The following is a 19272-nucleotide window of genomic DNA, read 5'->3' as shown; positions in this document are numbered from 1 at the left end:
TGACCCATTATCTTCACGTGCAGAGGTTGATGTTATTGTCCAAAACCTTGGCAAACAGGTGACAACACAAGCACTCCAAGGAAACCCTACATATCTTTTGAAGGATTTGAGGTAAATAAGAAAAAGGCCACTTGCTCATTTATTACTACTACTTCTGCTATTAAAGAAAAAGGGGGAGGTTAAACTTTATATTTAAAATTAAGGATGGAACAAAATCAAGAAATTTAACTTATATTTTTGCACATATTTTCTTCTCCTCTCTGCCTACATGTAACAGCACCGGATTATTTAATCATACGCTGCATGTGTAAGTTAGTCACCCTGTACTCACAGTCCTTTGGTACGCACAGAAACTATTCCAAGGCAAAGTTCAACCATCATTACAATGCGCTGCTCACTCTTCAGAAAAATCTTGTGTGATGAATGGACCTTCTGCCATGCCCTGAAGTTCAAGAGACTTCAGTTTTCCAACTTGGGAGATCAGCTCTTTGCATCTTTAAGGATTCAAGTCAGCTCTCCTGGAGAACGCAACGCCACCAACTGAAAACTAGGGCCTCTAAGCATTTCCAGCCACCATTGCTAGACCAGGAATAGGGCAGACCTCATGCAAAGTGAGGACTCAAACATATAGATCATGCCCAACATCTTGCATTGGACCCAACAAATAGAAAAGGAAGGTGCATTCTTCAGAGCTTTGCTGGCATTTGTGTCTTGTTGCTAACCTTACCAAACAAGCAGGATGTACCACCTAAGTTCCAGATTGTCTCTGAGGAAGCTGCCTGCAGTAGCTCAGCAGGAATGTCATAAATGTGTGAAAACATGCAAAAGTACATGCAAGGGGTGGGGGGGCTGCTGGCCACCTGGGAATCCAGACTTCTGAGGCTTCTTCAGTCCTTACAGTGGTTCCTACACACTTCCATTTGGCTACAGTCATAGCATCATAAAAAATTAGGCTTGGAAGGGACCTCAGGAGGTCATCTAGTCCAAACCCCTGCTCAAAGCAGGACCAGCCCCAACTAGATCATCCCAGCCAAGACTTTGTCTAGCTGGGTCTTAAAACACCCCAAGGATGGAGATGCCACCACATCTCTCTGTCAGGGTAACCTGTCCCAGTGTTTTACTACCCTCCTAGTGAGAAAATTCTTCCTAATATCTAACCTAAACTTCCTTTGCTGCAACTTGAGACCACTCCTCCTTGTTCTTTCACTGCCACCACTGAGAAGAGTCCAGCTCCATCTTCTTTGGAACTACCCTTCAGGTAGTTAAAGGCTGCTATTAAATCCCCACTTGGTCTTCTCCAGATTAAATGAGCCCAGGTACCTCAGCCTGTCCTCATAAGTCATGTGCCCCAGCCCCCTCACCATTTTGTCACCCTCCTCTGGACTCTCTCCAATTTGCCCACATTCTTTCTGTAGTGGGGGGCCCAAAACTGATCACAGTACTCCAGATTTAGCTTCATCAGTGCTGAATAGAGGGGAATTATTACTTCCCTTGACCTACTGGCAACACACCTACCAATGCAGCCTAGTATGCTATTAGCCTTCTTGGCAACAAGGGCACACTGATGGCTCATATTCAGCTTATTGTCCGCTGTAACCCCTGTGTCCTTTTCTGCAGAGCAGCTGCCCAGCCAGACAGCACCCAGGCTCTATGAATGCTTGGGATTCTTCCGTCCTAAGTGCAGGACTTTGCACTTGTCCTTGTTGAACCCCATGAGATTCCTTTTGGCCCAATTCTCCACTTTATCTAGGCTACTCTGAATCCTAACCTTACCCTCCAGCATATCTACTACTCCCCACAGCTTGGCGTCATCTGCAAACTTGCTGAGGGTGCACTCTTTGCCATCTTCCAGGTCATTGATGAAGACATTGAACAAAATTGGCCCCAATACTGACCCCGGGCACTCCACTTGATACCAGCTGCCAAGTAGACATCGAGCCATTGATTACCACTCTCTGAGCCCAATGCTCCAGCCAGTTTTCTATCTACCTTACAGTCCATTCATCCAGCCTGCATTTCCTTAGATTGTCTGTGAGAATGTTGTGGGAGACCGTATCAAAAGCCTTGCTAAACTCAAGGTATATCACATCAACTGCTTTTCCCACATCCACAGAGCCAGTCATAGTTTCATAGTTGGTAGGGTTGGAAGGGACCTGAACAGATCATCAACTCCGCCCCCCTGCCATGGGCAGGAAAGGATGCTGGGGTCAAACGACCCCGGCTAGGTAATTATCTAGCCTCCTTTTGAAGACCACCAGGGTAGGAGCAAGCACCACTTCCCTTGGAAGTTGGTTCCCTTGGAAGCTGCCCTGACTGATGAAGTAGTACTTCATCTGATCATAGACAGCAATCAGGTTAGTCAGGCATGACTTGCCCCTGGTGAATCCATGCTGACTGTTCCTAATCATCTTTTTCTCTTCCAAGTGCTTAGAAATGGATTCCTTGAGGATCTGCTCCATGATTTTTCCAGGGACTGAGGTGAGGATGACTGGTCTGTAGTTTCCTGGATCCTTCTTTTTCCCTCTCTTAAATATGGGCACTATGTTTGCCCTTTTCCTATCATCTGGGACCTCTACTGATCACCATGAGTTTTCAAAGATGATGGCTAGTGGCTCTGCAATCACATCAGACAACTCCCTCAACTCCCTTGGGTGCATCTCATCTGGCCCCATGGACTTGTACACATCCAGCTTTTCTAAATAGTCCCTAACCTGATCTTTCACCAGTGAGGGTTGCTCACCTCCTTCCCAAACTGTGCTGCCCGGTGCAGTAGTCTAGGAGCTGACCTTGCCTGTGAAGAGTGAGTCAAAAAAGGCATTGAGCACTTCAACCTTTTCTGAATCCTCTGTCACAAGCTTGCTTCCCCCTTTCGATAAGACCCACACTTTCCCTAATCCTCCTCTTGCTACCGACATACTTGTAGAAACCCTTCTTCTTACCCTTCACATCCCTTGCTAGCTGAGACTCCATTTGCTCTTTGGCCATCCTGACTTCATCCCTGCACGCCCGAGCAATACTTTTATACTCCAAGTTTCTACCTCTTATAAGCTTCCTTTTTGTGACTTAGTTTACTGAAGAGTTCCCTGCTAAGCCACGTCTTCTGCCATACTTGCTAGTCTTCCTGCACATTGGGATGGTTTGTTCCTGTGCTCTCAGTAAGGCTTCTTTCGAGTACAGGCAGCTCTCTTGGCCTCCTCTCCCCTTCAGTTTGATTTCCCAGGGGATGCTGCCCATGAGTTCCCTGATTGAGTCGAAGTCTGATTTTCTGAAGTCCACTGTCCATTCTCTGCTGCTTTCCATCCTTCCTTTCCTCAGGATCCTAAACTCTTATCATCTCATGGTTGTTGCTGCCCAAGTTGCCATCCACTACTACATCCCCCACCAATTCTTCCCTGTTTGTGAGCAGCAGGTCAAGAAGAGCATGGCCCCTAGTTGACCACTCCAGCACTTGCACCAGGAAGTTGCCCCCCACATTCTCCAGAAACTTCCTGGATTGCCTGTGCACTGCTGTATTGCCCTCCCGGCAGATGCAGGGTGATTGAAGTCCCCATAAGAACCAGGGCCTGTGATCAGGAAGCTTGCACTAGCTGTTTGAAAAAAGCCTCATCCACCACTTCCTCCTGGTCTGGTGGTCTATAGCAGACCTCATCATGACATCACCCTTGTTGCTCTCCCCTCTAACCTTAACCCAGAGACTCTCAACAGGCCTGTCTCCAGTCTCACACCAGAGCTCTGAGCAATCATATAGCCATATAAAGTACAACTCCTCTTCCTCTTCTCCCCTGCCTGTCCTTCCTGAGCAGTTTGTACCCATCCATGACAGTGCTCCAGTCATGCAGCTCCCACCACGTCTCTGCTATTCCAATCCTATCATAGTGCCATGACTGTGCAGGGACTTCCCATTCTTCCTGCTTGTTTCCCAGGCTCCGCGCATTTTTGTACAAGCACCTGAGGTAAGTATTTGATTCCTGATTTCTCAGGAAGTATGAGAGCACCTCCCCTGTTGCTCCTTCCTGCTTGCTCTTCCTTCAGGTCTCCTGCTTCCCCACTTACCCCAGGGCTTTGTACATCAGGGGTAAGTACATCAGGGGTAAGCATCAAGATCTAGGGGCTGGACATAAGAAAGAACTTTTTCTCTGTAAGGGTCACCAGAATCTGGAACATACTCCCAGCAGAGGTGGTGCGGTCACCATCCTTGGAGATGTTCAAAATGAGGCTGGACAAGCACTTTGTTGAGCTCGTTTAAGCCCAATCACTCCCTGCCCATGGCAGGTGACCAGACTTGATGATCTGGAAGGTCCCTTCCGGTCCTTTGATTCTATGAGCTGTTATAACTTACCATCATCGATATAATGTTTACATATGTTAATATTCGAACAGTCTGGCTACAGACACTGGTCTTCTGGCTGGTGAATATTATATATTATAATATATGGGCAAAGGTAATAAAATTAAACATTAGCTGGAACAACCTTTAACCTACTTATAATGTAAGAGATAAGGCATATCTAGATTATGTTTGGTCTACTTAATATACTTGCAATACTGCTTGGTCCCTGTGTATTCTTTTATGCATCCTCAGCCTAAAGTTAACTTTATTTGTTACAGCCCCCGCTCCTCCCCATTATCTACCCAGTCCAATTTCCCTCCCATTTGGATCCCCAAACAATCTTTATTTTGTACCCTTTACTCATTTCCTAAAATGTGGAGCTTCACTCTAATCCTCAGATAGAAAGGAACATTTAATCCCTCCACACCTGAGTAGTAAACTCCTGATGCGGGGGTTTCTGACTCCCATCCTAGGGGAGTCATGGCACTATATCATAGTTTTTCAGTAGCTGTCCACAATTTTCTGGAGGAAGCTGTACAGAGCCATATGTCAGATTTCCCCTGTCTCTTCCCATGTTACATTATATTTATAACCTGCCCACATGCTCCTGCCCTTTGGTTTAGCCTGAGAATTTTCCTAATTATTTTATTTTTATATTATTTTATTTTCCAACAATAATTTTCTATCATTTTTCCCCTTGTGATATTCCCCTTCCATTTTTTTCTTTTTCCTCTTACCATTATTTTTTATTACAGGGGTGGACAATTATTTGGGCTGGAGGACCACTTAAGGACTTTTGGTGAGCTGTTGAGAGCTGGGGGAGTGGGAGGGTGCTGACCTGCCCTCGGCCCCCTGACATAGTGGGGAGAGGGGGAGATGCTAATTGATCCTATCTGTTCCTGGGCCCATTCACCCCACATCCAACTCCAGGATCACTGGATAGAGTGGGCAGGCGGGTGAGCAGGGTCTGCGTGGAGACTGGTTTGGGAGCCCAGCAAGCAAGATGTGCTCAGCTAGGCAGATAGGATGGAGCTATGGATGGGCGTGGAGTAACATCCAGGAACAGGATGGATGAAGCTCCCCACGTCCCTGTGACAGGCATCCGTTCCACGGGCACGGGCCGCTCGCTGCCCACAAAACTGGTTACAGTCACAGGGACATGTGGGGAGCAAACTGCAGCTTTGCTCTGGGCCCTGGCTCCCCACTGTCACTGCCCCATGATCCTAGCCCTGGTACCAGACCTGCCCATCCATCCTGCTCCCAGGCATTGCTCCCCTCCTGCCCATGGGCCCATCCCATCTGCCTGGCTGAGTGCACCATGCCTGTCTGTACCCATGGAGACTCTGCTTGCCTGCCTCCTCCATCCAGTGCCCCCAGGGGTGAGTGCAGGGTGGATGGACTAGGATGTCCAGGCAGCAGGGCTGGGTTAGGTGGCAGGGACACTGGCAGTGGCATCGGGAAGAAGCCACCACCACAGGTGCTGCCAGGAAGTCAAGTCCGGCCACCATGCCACCTCCATCTTGCCGCTGCACCATCCAGCCCCATGGACTAGAGTCCCTAGTGTGCCTAGAGTCCCGTGGGGAGACGACAAGCTGTGCTCTGTGCAGGAGCAGTGGTGGGAAGGCCTGGGGGGGTTATAGCTACCCCAAAATTCACCTTAACCCTCCAGTAGCCACCCTTCCCAGCACTGCCCCTGCCCAAGCCCCCAGGCCCAGCCCAGCCCGTGGGGCCCGTGTCCCATCTTTGTCTGCACAGCCCCCCAAATTTTCTGTCTAGCTCACCTCAGCCTTCCCATCACAAAAAGGTTGGCACCATGCCTGGCTCTGTGCCAGATGGCACCTTTGCACCTGGCAGTGATGGGACTGGCCACCCATGCCATGGCCCAGACTGCCTGGGCCATGCAGGGCCAAGGGAGCTGCTGCAGGCTGGATAGAGGCACTTGCTGGGCTGGATCCAGCCTGTGGGTTGTATTTTGCCTATCCCTGATTTAGTCCCATTCTAATCCTCTTGAATACCCCTAGTTTTCTGATTGTTCCCAGTCTCTTCATCCTTGTACTTTGTTATCATCTTCTTCCTGGGCTTAATAGTTTGCCATTCAGGTGCTTCTGGCTGGCTGTGTCAGCCTCAGCCTGAGATTCTAGGGTGCTTTCTATTAAGTTTAGTTTCTCAAGGATTTTAAGACCTTTTTTTGTCTCCTTCATAATGTACTGCTGTTCTTGATGCATGAAGATAAATTTAAAAGGAAAAGCCCATGTGTACTTTACACTTGCTTCTCTGAGAGATGCTGTAATTTCACTCAGTTCTTCCTTCTCTTTAATGTTGCCTGTAACAAGTCTTGAAATACTCACATTTTATATCCTTCAGGAGTAGGATCAGAAATCTCTCTAGCCTTCTTCAGGATCTGCTCCTTTTACTCAAAAAAGAGCAAACATAGTATCATGTCTCTTGGTTTGAATTGAGGGGAGTGTAGCAAGATCTGTGTGCTCTGTCTACAAGGATGGTTGTCTGTATTTGCAGCCGTAGGAAGGAGTACTATACCTGCTTTAAATATTCTGCTGAATCTCCCTTCTCCACACCTTCTGGGAGTCCTCTTATTCTTACATTATTTCTTTTCTCCTGGCTTTCTATAATCTCACTTTTCTCTGCAAGGTCTTTTTTTTTCTTTCTTTTTCTTCAATCATCTTAATCTTTTTTTGAAGATTTACTACTGATTGTAGGGTTCCCCCACCGTTATCCCCAGGTCTGTGACCCTGACCCCAATTTCTTTTATTACTGCTTTGATTTTATCAAGCTGTGCTTCCATAAAGGATTTTAAAGCTCTGATTTCTGGGATTAATTCACCAAAATCCTCTCTGTTTTGTCTTTCTCCCTCTGCTCTGCCTGTTCTGTTTCCCCCTGCAGCACCCATCTTTGATTCTGTAGACCTTGTGAGCTATTCTCAATGAAGATCTTCTGGCAAGTTTCTTCTTGGGAAGTAGCTTTTCAAGCTGTTCTTCTTATGTGTGGAACACATTCTACAAATGGGGAAATACTTTTTGGGACTTAATATAAGAGGATCAGGGAGCCGTAATGTTTGTGGATTGTACTGCCTTCTCTCATGGAGGTCTAGCTTCTGAGAGCCACCTGCTCTGGTAACATCATGCAGTCCCCCCACCCCGATGTCATACATCTTTTATGTGTTCATTCTGCCATGTATGTTGATAAAAGCTGGGAAGTCAGACAATTTAGGAGCTTGAGAAAGTCAATGAGGTCACTATACCAACAAAAAAGTTGTAAAAGCTCACCAGGTTGATTGTTCAAACCATCACAGGTTTTTTTCATAAGAGAACAGATATAACCTTATAAAATGATTATAACAACAACATCATTTATTTCAGCAGGACTGAAGCAAAGTGGAGTTATGATGGTGTTTTATGTGCTACATATGTACTATAAATATTTCCATAAAACCATGCATTAAAATATAAAGTAGGCAAAAAGAATCAAAAGTCAGGGGAAAATAAAGCTTGCAGTTAAACAAACATTACGGGCACAAGCCACGGCATACATAACAATAATGACCCTGCTGGTCTTGGCTGCAGGCCTTTCCAATGGGTTTTCAACTATATCAGAAGCAACGCGCAAAGAGCAAAGATAAAGGCCAGCTTAGTGACAGGGAAGGTCCTTGATCAGGGAGGAGCAAAATGCGGCCCGTGGGCCGGATGCGGCCTGCCAGGCCATTCTATCCAGCCTGTGGGGCCCCTAAAAAATTTAGAAAATTAAAATTTATCTGCCCTGGGCTGCCTGTCATGTGGCCCTCGATGGCTTGCCAAAACTCAGTAAGCGGCCCTCTGCCCAAAATAATTGCCCGCCCTTGTCCTTGATACTCATTCACCAGTGCGGAAGCATGTAAGACCAGACGAAGCATTTTTCTAGGCTTCTACTCACTATATATATGTTGTATTTCATTTCTTTTATTTGCTCAGCAGTGATGCTGAAGTATCAACATTCCCCTGCCCCATATTCCTTTTCTTGAATAATAGCATGATACAACTTAAAAGTCCCCATCCAAGATCAGAACCTCATCCTGATGGGCGCTGTACACACAGATAATAAGAAATAGGTCCTGCTATTAAGCCTAGAGTCCTAATAGGCAAGACAAATGAAAGAAGCATTATTTCCATGGTAGGGAGAAGCCGCCAAGGAACAGCATAAGTAAAGTAATTTGACCAAAGTCCAACAGTGAGTTCTGGCAGAGGCAAGATGTGAATCCAGATCTTTTGTGATCCAGCCTAAAGTGTTAATAACAGGAGCATTCAAGTCCGGATCTTGCATTTTCCTGGTATATGGAGATTCCCAGAGTTGGGATTTTGTTTGTATGAACCCTGCCAAACCCAAAAAAATCCCTTGACTTTTGCATAGACTTGACTACTATTTTCAAAGAAACACTCTCAAGCTATGGCCCAAGTTCTGCAAAAAGAGAAAACTAGCCCATCCCTTCTGGACATAAGACATATAAAGACAAGCCCTGCTGTGTGTCTTTTTCCTGGAGCCCTCTCTGGTTCCAAAGACGGCCTGGTCTGTTGAGTATGAACACAAGTGGAGAACTTTGCAGTCTGGCTGCCAGAGAATAAATGGGCATCATTCACACCCACAAAATACCCTGAGAACACAATGCTGTTCCCCAAGCAAACCCCAATGCAAATGCATCTTAACCAAGCTAACTTGTCAGATCAGTTTGTCTACAAATATGTTCACACTTGAAAATCTCTCCCTGATGTGAACCAGCAATCCATTAAACATGCATCTCTCCGTTTCCCCCATCTTGCTCTCGGTACACCTTTTCCCTCCTTACATAAAATAAATATTTTTCTTTTGTCCCCAAGTAAATGCCTATTCCACATTTTTGCATGTTTTAAATATTCACGCATATGAAAAGAGGCTGTAAAAACATTGCATGGCTTATTTATTATTTAGTGTACACACTTTCCCCCCCCAGAATGCCAAAATAAAAAACATTTTAGTCAATTTTTTTGCATTTTCTCTGCATTTTATTTCCATTAGTCTGCTCGTTAAAGTTTAAAAACTGCTTTGTTTCTCGACAGTTAAGATTTATACGTCTGCCTGTCGGGGGATATATTTGTACTTGTTGACATGATGGGAGAGGTGGGGGTAGGGAATTGTGTGCTTGTCATACAGGGTTCCAGTGCCTATCTAGAAATCTTAAGTTATACCAACTTGGTCACCAGAGGGGTTTGAAGAATTCAGTTCAGAGATCCAACACATACTAACTCTGATCTCTGAAACAGCTCTGAGTTTGTATACAAAGCCTACAGCTATTAAAATGGCATGCAGGGAGGCATTTTGTTGCCAACAGCACCATCACTAGAGGAAATATCTACTACATGTCAATCCATCCAGTCAGAAGTCACTAAGGACTTGATTAGTAAGTTTTAAGGTCAAATGAAAAAACAGATAATTTAATGCAAACTCTTGCAAAGCATGGGCCCAAGAGCCTCACCCAATAATTTCTGCATCAAGCCTACAACTTTTGTTTGAGCTATGCTATATCTTTTGGAAAGACGTACAGTCAACACTTGAAGGGAGCAAGTGCTGGCAAATCCATCCTGTGTGTTGATACATTGTTCCAATGGCGCATTATCTTTGCTGTTAAAGATATGTATCTTTTCTCTGTCACCCTTGCTTGGGCAGCAAAGTATCCTCCATTTCAAGCCATCCCTTTCATTCCTGGGGACGCTCGCAGAATGTGGCTTTCTTCAGTGCATGGTGAGTCTGGGCCTTATTCATTAGCCTGCGCCCTTTTAAGCATCCACCTTTTAGGAGTAATTCATTACACTAGACATATGCTCTGAAATGAGTTGGGAGAGCACTAGAGAGCAAAGCCTGCCATCCAATGGGTCCACACCAGGCAAGCTCACAAAAGGGCTTCAGCTCTGGCCTGAAGGACTTATGAAAAGAGAAGAGCCCATGAGCTACTCAGCAATCACCCTTTTGCTGACATACCTAACCAGCGTACCAGATGCAAGGGCAGTGTTTGTAACTTGGGCACTTTTCCATGAACAACTGGACTGAGACCAACAACTCTTTTAATACAGGTCACTCAACAGCCATAACCACCAACATTGCCTGGCTTCAAAAGACTGACCGAGTGCAAAAAGACCTGGATTTTGTAACGAATGCCAAAAAAAATTATGTAGGAGGGCAGGGGGGAGAGGGGTTGGGTGCCTGCATGGTTTTTTTTTAACATTAAAGCATACTGGGACCTGACTAGCTAGTGCATGCTTCATGTGATAAACCCTAAACTGCCTGTAATATATAGCAAAATATTTCAAAGAAAGAGACAGCTAGACGTTAATGTATTTATATACCCGTTCATAGTGCACAGACCAAGTAGCACCTTGTGAAGCACCTGGTACATTGTCGCTGCTATACAAACATTGTGTTATTATAGATTATCTCACCTTGGCAAGGAGACAGACTGAGTGACATCAAATGTCTTTTATGTTGTTTTATTTAGGCTTCCATGCTTTTTATCTCCCCATGGACTCTGGGCATTCTTTTCATCTCTGATTTGAGGATACACATATCTATGTGCAACTGCAAACATTAACAAACTGCAAAGAGGAGTCTCATTCTTTTCTACCTATATCACTGTAAATCAGGAATAACTCCACTGAGCTCAGTCAGGTTGTACTGATAGAGAAGCAGTGGGTAAAGAGGATTTTTCATTATTCCTTGCGGATTTTTAAATCTAAAGCTAGGCAGGCATTACTGCCTTTTCTCAGGAAGGCACCTTCACACATGCCATTAATGTGCCAGCATCCTTGTGTGCTCTATAATGCTTTGTGACATCATTTACACAACACTATCACCTTAGTAACAGTCATAATCTGTAATTTGGAGGCAGCTAAAAATTCTGCCAACCCAGGCCAAATGGCCCTGAGGTATATTTGGTTTTCTTTATGATGCAAGTATGACTTATGTCCCTATGACTAAGTGACAATACAGTGTCACAGCTAGGGTGGCAATCATAGAGGACATTCTGGTTTTCTGTCTTCTGTCCTCCATTGATTTGAAACCGGACACCTTTATGTCCTCTATTCTTCTCTTGAAGAAAGAGAAAAATAGAGGATATAAAGGTGTCCGGTTTCACATCAATAAAGGACAGAAGATGACCGGACTGTCCTCTATGATGGCCACCCTAGTCACAGCACTCCCCCTGAGGTCAGGAAGACTTGCCATGGCTGATTTGGGCTGTTGGTGTGGCTCTGAAAACCAAGAATTAGACTCCTGAGGTCAAGCGTCATGTGAGGGGAGGAACCGAACAGCAGGGAGTTTACTGTGTGAAGCACTTTCACATGAGAACTAAAAGTCAGGTGAGAAGGAAAAGGTCCCATTGCTGTGGGAAGATTCGAAGACCCTGGGGAACAGCAGGATTTTGGCCCTGTGTCTTATCCAAAATACTGTTTCACCATTCTGCCTTGCCACATGAACCTGCTTTACACTCTAAAGAGTTACATGGCAAATGATATATAGGGAAGTAGGTGTGGAGTTAATCTATGGAGTGGGATGCCAGGAGCTCTGGACAGTTATGCCACTGCGATTAGTGCCTGCCTGTGTACTTCAGGGTCCCCATGTATAAGTGGAGACAATGGGGATGGCATGTGATTGACTCAATTTGCATTTCAGGGTGCGGCTGTGATTAAGCTGTTCGACTCAGGCTCAGATCTGGGCTCATTGGGATCTTGTGACTCACTGCTGCACTGCTCTTGCACCGGTGAAGTCCCGAGGGGCTGCCATGGAGTCCACAGGGCGCAGAATCAGACCTTTACCCTCTTAGTGCCTCCATCTCTAGTCTGACCAGTGGGAATAACAATCCTTCCTTTCTCTGTTCCTTTGCCTCGTCTAGTTTAATCGTAAGCTTTCCAGGGCAGGCACTGTCTCATATCATGTGTTCATACAAAGAGACCACTGTAATATAAATAATAATAATAGTGAAGCGCTTTCCAGTTTTCAGAGGAAAGGCACTACAGAGCAGCAAAGCATTTCATTATATGGCATACATATATTAGAGGAGTAAATACTGTAAGGGCAGGGAAGAAGCTGGGGTGATATTGGCAGGCAGAGCGCGCAGAGTAACACAAAGAGTAGGATTCTGGAACATTTCAGTATCCTGTTGACTCATAAGATTGGAGCAGACAGGTACAGCCCAAAGACAGCATGATATAAATGCGGGCCAAGCTCTAACACACAGCAGGAATGTCTAATTTTAGGCCGTCCAGTTTTGGCAATGTCACCTTTAATTGCATGGCTCATTTGAATTGTAAAACACCTTTAAATGCTAACTAGTAAAAGGAAATAGGCCATATTGTAGAGTAATAGTCGGATTCAATTTTAACAGCAACAAAAATGGTTTTAAAGAGTCTCTAAGATTGGGAGAGCAAATGGGAAACCCATTTTGCAAACAGGGGCATGGATTTCTCAGTGTTTTTGCCCTGATTTCATTCAAACCCCCTTTGTGCCTGTGTTTGTGCAAATGTTTGACTTTTATTGGAACATTTTTACATGTTTTACTGATTTTCAATACTGCAGGCATGAGTTTGCTGGGGACTGAATTTGAAATGTGCATGGGCACAAGTTTCCACTACTCCACTCAGCGCAAGGAATTACAAGTGTTCAGCAATGATTAGTTCCTACTTAGGTGCCAAAGGGAATCAGTGGGTGTTCAGAAGCACCCAGTAGTTAATCATTCCCATTGCAATCCCTCCGCCTCATTTTTAAAGGAGCTCCACTCTCAACCTGCACCCGGCTACCTGGCTTGCTAGACTCTAACCATGTATTTGGGTGCAGTTGTGGGAAATGAGTTCTGAAAAGAAACTCTTGGCTCTACTGAAGTAATTGAGAGCTGCATCATTAACCTCAAGATTTTACCTTAGGATTTACTACTGTGCACAATGGGCTATTTGAAAAATTTGGCCTGCTGTGATTTAACTAGCAGAGCACAAATAAGCAACAGATAATTTACAGCAAACTGCTCATCACCAGCCCAGGGAAGCAGCGTACTGAGGGGGGGAAAGCTGGCCAATACATTCAAACAATAAATACATTGGAGACAGAATCAGACACCAAACCCTTGTATAGACATGAAGACTAGACCACTCTGGTCTAAGTTCCTTTCCTTATTCAACAGAAACTGATTGTGGCTGGCTCCACAAAACCATGCTCAGTTTGGAGCAAGAAGGTCAGAGAGATACTATCTGTGCATAAAGAGATGGCAAGAAAAGTGCCACAGAGCTTCAATAAAGGCAAAATCCAGCTGAGCCAGTGTGTGTGTTTAAGCTGGGGGGGAGAGACAACACTTTAAAATTTTGCCATCAGCCTAACCCCTATATTGACCCCCCCTCACCCCATTTCACATAGGAAGGGGCTCTTTTTGCGGTTGCCCTGATTGTGTTGTGTTTATAATCTATCACATCTTCCTAGAGAAATAGCTCTTTGACTCCCTCTAGAGATATTTGTGTGATCCATACAAATGCAGGACTCTGCATTTCACTTTTTTTGCCAGCATACAGTCAAGGGGCTGCCAGCTTTGTCTGTCCTCTTTGGGCTGTTTACTTCCCCCTAGGATTTTCTAAACCACTTAAGGCTGCACAACGGAGGTAGTAACACACTGAATGGACTGGCTGCTGACAGATCTACTGCTTCTTCCTTGTATCTGTATACCAAAACATAGCCTCTCTAATTCATGATGTGTCTGGAGTCAAGAATACCTATAATACTTAGCAACTACAGCACTATGTAGACTTCCAGTAGTGCACCTACAATCATAAAGGAGCAAAGAAATGAAACATGTAAAAATGCACGTAATAACATTATCCACATTTTTAAAAGTTCAGTTCAAGGATCCAAGTTTCAGGTTGGTTCCAGGCATGTTAACCCTCCTAATGTTTCTGGGAAACAGTAAGATCACATACAGTATCCTACCAGGGCTCGGACAAAAAAAAAAGGCATCCTGCTAGAGAGGTTCAGGTTTGGAAGTAAGCCCTGGCTCTGCCCCTGGCTTGTTGGACAATGTGGACTTGTACTCCCCATACTGATGTCCGTGTTACCACAGTTTCAGTCACTGCTATCCACAATAGCTAGATTAATGTGGATGTACCTACATGAGCTTCACTCACACTTCTGAGAATAGTGTTACCATGCCCTGTACTTCAGGCTTAGCACAGTGGATCCCTACTCTTGGTCCGGGTCTCTAGATGGTACTATTATACAAATAATAAAGGAATCCTATTCCTGAAGAATTTATTCTGTTCATCTGCCTGTTATCAGACTTGCTATTTTCTTACATCTATTTTGTATTTGGAATTATTCTGCAGCATTTATTTTGGCTATTATTTAACTCATTATCTTATTATTTGGCCCATGTTATTTAATTATAATTAATCACATATGCAGTGCAACACTGTCTTTAGCTTTGTGATTGGATAAGCAAACTGCTTGTAATTGGGGGTTCACTGCATGTGTTTGTGGAGAACAAATTTACACATTAAATTTAAAAATTTCTCTCTGCAAGTATTTAAATGTGTAAGAAAACATTGCCTTTCAGAAATATTCATGTTAGTAAATCTCAGTCACCCATATAGTTATGGAAAGTGAATATAGAAAATGACTGAATGCAAAGGGAAGATATTTACAAATTTAAAAGACTAAATGGGAGCTTGTTTTTTGCAGAGCCAAATTAATACTAGATAGAGTTACACTGAAAATGCACTCCTCTTCCAACCAAGTCATCATCAACCAAGGTAGCAAATATTGTTGTATCATGAGCAACTTATTGTCGATTTTCAATCCCAAATGCAAATGCTAAGAGCAGGCCATCCCAAATTTTGTAGGATAAATTAAGCTGCAATGACATTTTGCCTTATCTTTCCATCTGGCTATCTGAGGGTTTTCTAAGATGCTGTTATGCTGGTGGCTTGTGCTGCACTGACCCGCAGTTCTTCATGCCTTCTAAGATATGGTTTTACTTTTGTGTAGCTGGGCAAAAGCCCTTCTTCATCTGGACAGTGAGTAAAACATCAGGTTCATTCAAAGCCCCTTTGTGAGATGCTGAAAAGCTGTTAAACAGAAGGGCCTATGGCAGCAACATTACATTGGGAAAAGCTAAAGTCAAATGTCTCTCCTCTGAAATATCCAAGACAAACAATAACAGGAAACATCCAGCATACTGTGTTAAGGCTTTGAAAAGACCCTGCCATAAACATTATGAGGGAGATGGTGAGGCAATGTGGAGTGGGGCTTGTCCCAACTCCCCAAGCCCCTTTTTCACACCAAGAGCACAATGGTGCCAACTCAGTGAGCACAATAAAGAGCCTCGCTAAGTGCACAGACCAGCATTTGCACTCCGTCTAAAACTGGCTTGTTAATGACTTTGTGTCAAAACTGAAATGCTGGAAAAAAAGAAGAAAAAAAAAGAAAAGAAAAATCCATGCTGGTGATAGCCCATAAAATCTGTGACCAATTTAACAGCTCTGTCAAGGTAAAGAAAAAAACTTGAGTGAGCTTTACCAGGTCAACAGCCTGCCAAAATATTAGCTGGAACACTTGAGAAACTTTTTATTTCATATATCACATATATAAAGGTGAGAGAGACCCCTAAAAACAGCAGTGACAGAGGCAGGAGTACATAGTACAAGGCAAAGCTTTAAGAATGGGAATAAATTGAATCATGCAGCCCACTGGGTTCACTGAGACTTTTCACATGCTTCCAGTTAGGAGGCTACTCAAATGAGTAAAGTGATAGAAGGAAAAGGTTTGCACAGTTTGAAAAAGAGGCTAATATTACAAGGCATGGTCACCTCGCTATATTATATAGCAAATTAGGAAATACCCACACCAGATTACAGTCCTTGTTGGTGAGATGCATTTACACATCACATCATGGACTGCACAGTTGTTGTGCCTCTTTATCTATGATACATGAGACTGAGACTGGCATTTAGGCATGTGGAAGCTGGCAGGAAGCCTGGCATCCACATACCATTCAGCCCTTGCATTTATGTCAATATTACACTGGAGAGAGCCAGTTGGTGCCAAATGGAGTGTCGGTCTGGTGATCCATCTACCAGCAAACACCAGTAGACTGTGGGCACCGCTGGGTATCAGACTGGCTGTGCATGAAGCTCAATAAATCATTTTTAACCAGTTATTATTCTGGTCTTGTTCTGTTTGGTCTTGCCTCAGTAATGTTCTTAAGCATATCACTTTACTCACTACTTTACTTACTTGAGAAACCTCCAAACTGGAAGCACGTGAAAAGTCTCAGTGAACTCAGTGGAACTACCTGCATGCTTCAATTTATTTCTATTCTGAAACACTTTGCTGGATGGGACTTTTGTGAATTGTCCACCCACAGGGCACACATTTCTCAATGTATTTATTAAGTGAATGATTATGCAGATACCATCTGTTAGTCATGTCTGGTCTTTTCTTGAGAGTTGAAATCTGAAGTATTTTCAAAGGACACAGAAGTCATGTTTTCTCTCCAATTTACAACTGCCTTTCTGGTACTGTAGTGTCCAAGGCTTGCTACAGTATTCTAGGTAGAGTAAATCCTATTCTTTTCCTATTAGTCTAATGAGTGATTAAAAATGGAGGGTGAGAAATGGTTAGGCAATTATGATACAGAATATGGAGAGGAAAAAAATTAAAGCAATGCATCCTTGGACGGTAATTTAGAGAATTTATTAGTCACTTAAAACCTTGATGACTTATTCTTATGGCAAAGGCTGTAATAAGAAGAGAAAATGGCAAAAATAATGAACATGTTTGCACGACAGAGATTGTAACAAGAATGGGAAATGACAGAACGCTCCTTTGGAAAGATCTGACTTCATAATTACAATCATATGGATATCTTTAACATCATCATTGGGGTAATTTATTGTTAATTTTCTCTTGGAACCATTTACATTAAAAATACTTGCATTTTATCTTTTAAAACAAACACACCTCTTGTCTGCAACTACGTGAATGGCCAGCCACAGCACAAAAAGTTTTGTAAGAAAACCAAAATTTGATTCAATGCAAATCCAGTTCACATAGGCCAGGTTTGCAAGCATGATTTATAGTTTTCGGAGGGTCTTGCCAAACTAAGCCATTTCAAATGCATTTTATTTATTTTTTCTCTTTGTTGGTTGATTTCTTTTTAAAGGAAGACAAGGCAGATGGTCTGAGTGATTCACAATGAAAAGAAATGGCTGAATTTCGGTAATATCAAAGGCAACAGGTTTAGACTCTAAATCAGTAAAAATCCTTTTAAAAAAGCAACAACAATATTGGTCCTTCAGAATACAGACTGGGATCATCTCCTTTCCCAAATGTAATAGTTAACTATCAGCTCTTGGAATATTAGGTTTACTGAACAGCGTGCTGCAAGCGCCAGTACTGTAGTCACAGAAATGTAGCTTGATGGATTTGAAGCTTTCCTTGTGTCCTTGGCAGTGGCATAAGCTTCGGAGATGGGGTTGTGTTACAAGTCAAAGCAGCAAAGATTGAGCCCTGAATGGGTTTGGGGGTCAGGACCTGCTCCAGTAAAAGGGAGACCTACCCCTGCAAAGGCTGGGCAATGACTTTGCACAATATCTGGAGTTACTGCATTTGAAACGCCATGGGGGGGAAAGATCTGAATTAGATCCTGCAGATTAAATTTCCAAAGCAGAAACAAGATACTCCTGAAACCCCACCTGCTAACAAGCTCTGAGCATAGCTAATTCTGGGGCTAGTATTTAGTGTATCACTTCCACCTGCAGTGCTATTCCCTCCTTCCACCTTTCTGTCCCCAGACATGGGGGTTTTTTTTAATTTGTCTGCCAGGAGACAGTCTCAGTGTCTGATCCACATTTCAATGCCGAGCAGCCGACAAACAAAAAAATAACCACAAGCAGGAGGACAAGGGACCCTCCATAACTGTATATTCTGCAACACACACTGCAGCTTCGCCCTGCTCAGTGACAATTTCTCCCTATTCAGTGTGTCGGAGCTCATTCAATTCCCCAGCCAGCCAACCAGCCAGCCAGCATCCTGACAGGCGTGTGAGTAACGCCTATGTGTTACGAGATTTATTTAATGGGTGTCTGATGAGCTGACGGGGAGCTGGGGTCCTCCCAAAGCTAGGACATCATCTCTGCCAGGAATAAAAATCAGCGAGAATGGGAGGACTTGATAGGAGCAATCTGTTAGCAGAAAATTGAGCTGTCACCCTTGCGTGTCATGTTCATTTTGGCTGATTAAAGAGATATTAATCTACTGTCATCGTTAAAATATCTGTCATCCTGGGGAGAAGAAAAACACAGAGATACTGTATTCAGGCTGCTCCTCCAGATACATACACACACAGAGACACAGAGGGAAAGGAGAGGCGTGCAGAATATTAACGAAATCCTGATCCCTCAGAAATATTGAGCCAGCTAGAATTGATTATACTTACACTTATACAGCAAACAATAGATGCCACTTCAGGTAATGAGCCGTTTTGGTCAGGGCTGACTGCAGTTTTAAGGGCACCAGATAGATTCTGCAGAATCACATTTTGCCTTTGCAGGATACAACGCTGTTTACCGATCTGTAAAATGGGTTTGAAAATGCATCACAATTTCCCATAGGCACAGAAAGCCTAATAAAATGAATGTTACTCAAGCCCTTTGAAATCATTTCTCATTATTTCAGCTGGATAATAATGAAACTTCAGCTGCTGCCTTTTTTTTCAAGGGGCTGTCTGAAAACACTTCCTTTGGTGAGGGGCTGGAAGCACAGGGTCAAGCAGGAGCAAAGGGCGCTACGGAAAGTGGAGCATTCCAAGATTTCTGGAGTGGAGACTCACTGTGCTAGGCACTGCACATACAGACACGTAAAGCAAAAGGGCTGTTCCTATTGCAGAACCA

The 19272-nt window shown here is 43.8% G+C and overlaps 1 long non-coding RNA gene across 4 annotated transcripts in view; it reads right to left on the bottom strand.

The window, feature by feature from the left end:
• Positions 1-11471: 11471 nt before the first annotated feature.
• Positions 11472-19272, bottom strand: part of LOC109284726 (uncharacterized) — a 34250-nt gene continuing 26449 nt past the window's right edge. For 2 of the 4 annotated variants that reach the window (XR_002092296.2, XR_002092300.2), the window contains one exon: positions 16399-18953. This is a non-coding gene — a long non-coding RNA (uncharacterized LOC109284726). Of the gene's footprint in view, positions 12302-16398; positions 18954-19272 lie in introns of those variants that run through there. The other 2 variants (XR_002092298.2, XR_002092297.2) reach the window with 2 other exon arrangements.

The sequence above is a fragment of the Alligator mississippiensis genome, chromosome 13 (genome assembly GCF_030867095.1).
Source record: "Alligator mississippiensis isolate rAllMis1 chromosome 13, rAllMis1, whole genome shotgun sequence".
NCBI lineage: Eukaryota > Metazoa > Chordata > Crocodylia > Alligatoridae > Alligator > Alligator mississippiensis.
This window is presented reverse-complemented; position numbering and strand designations above follow the sequence as displayed.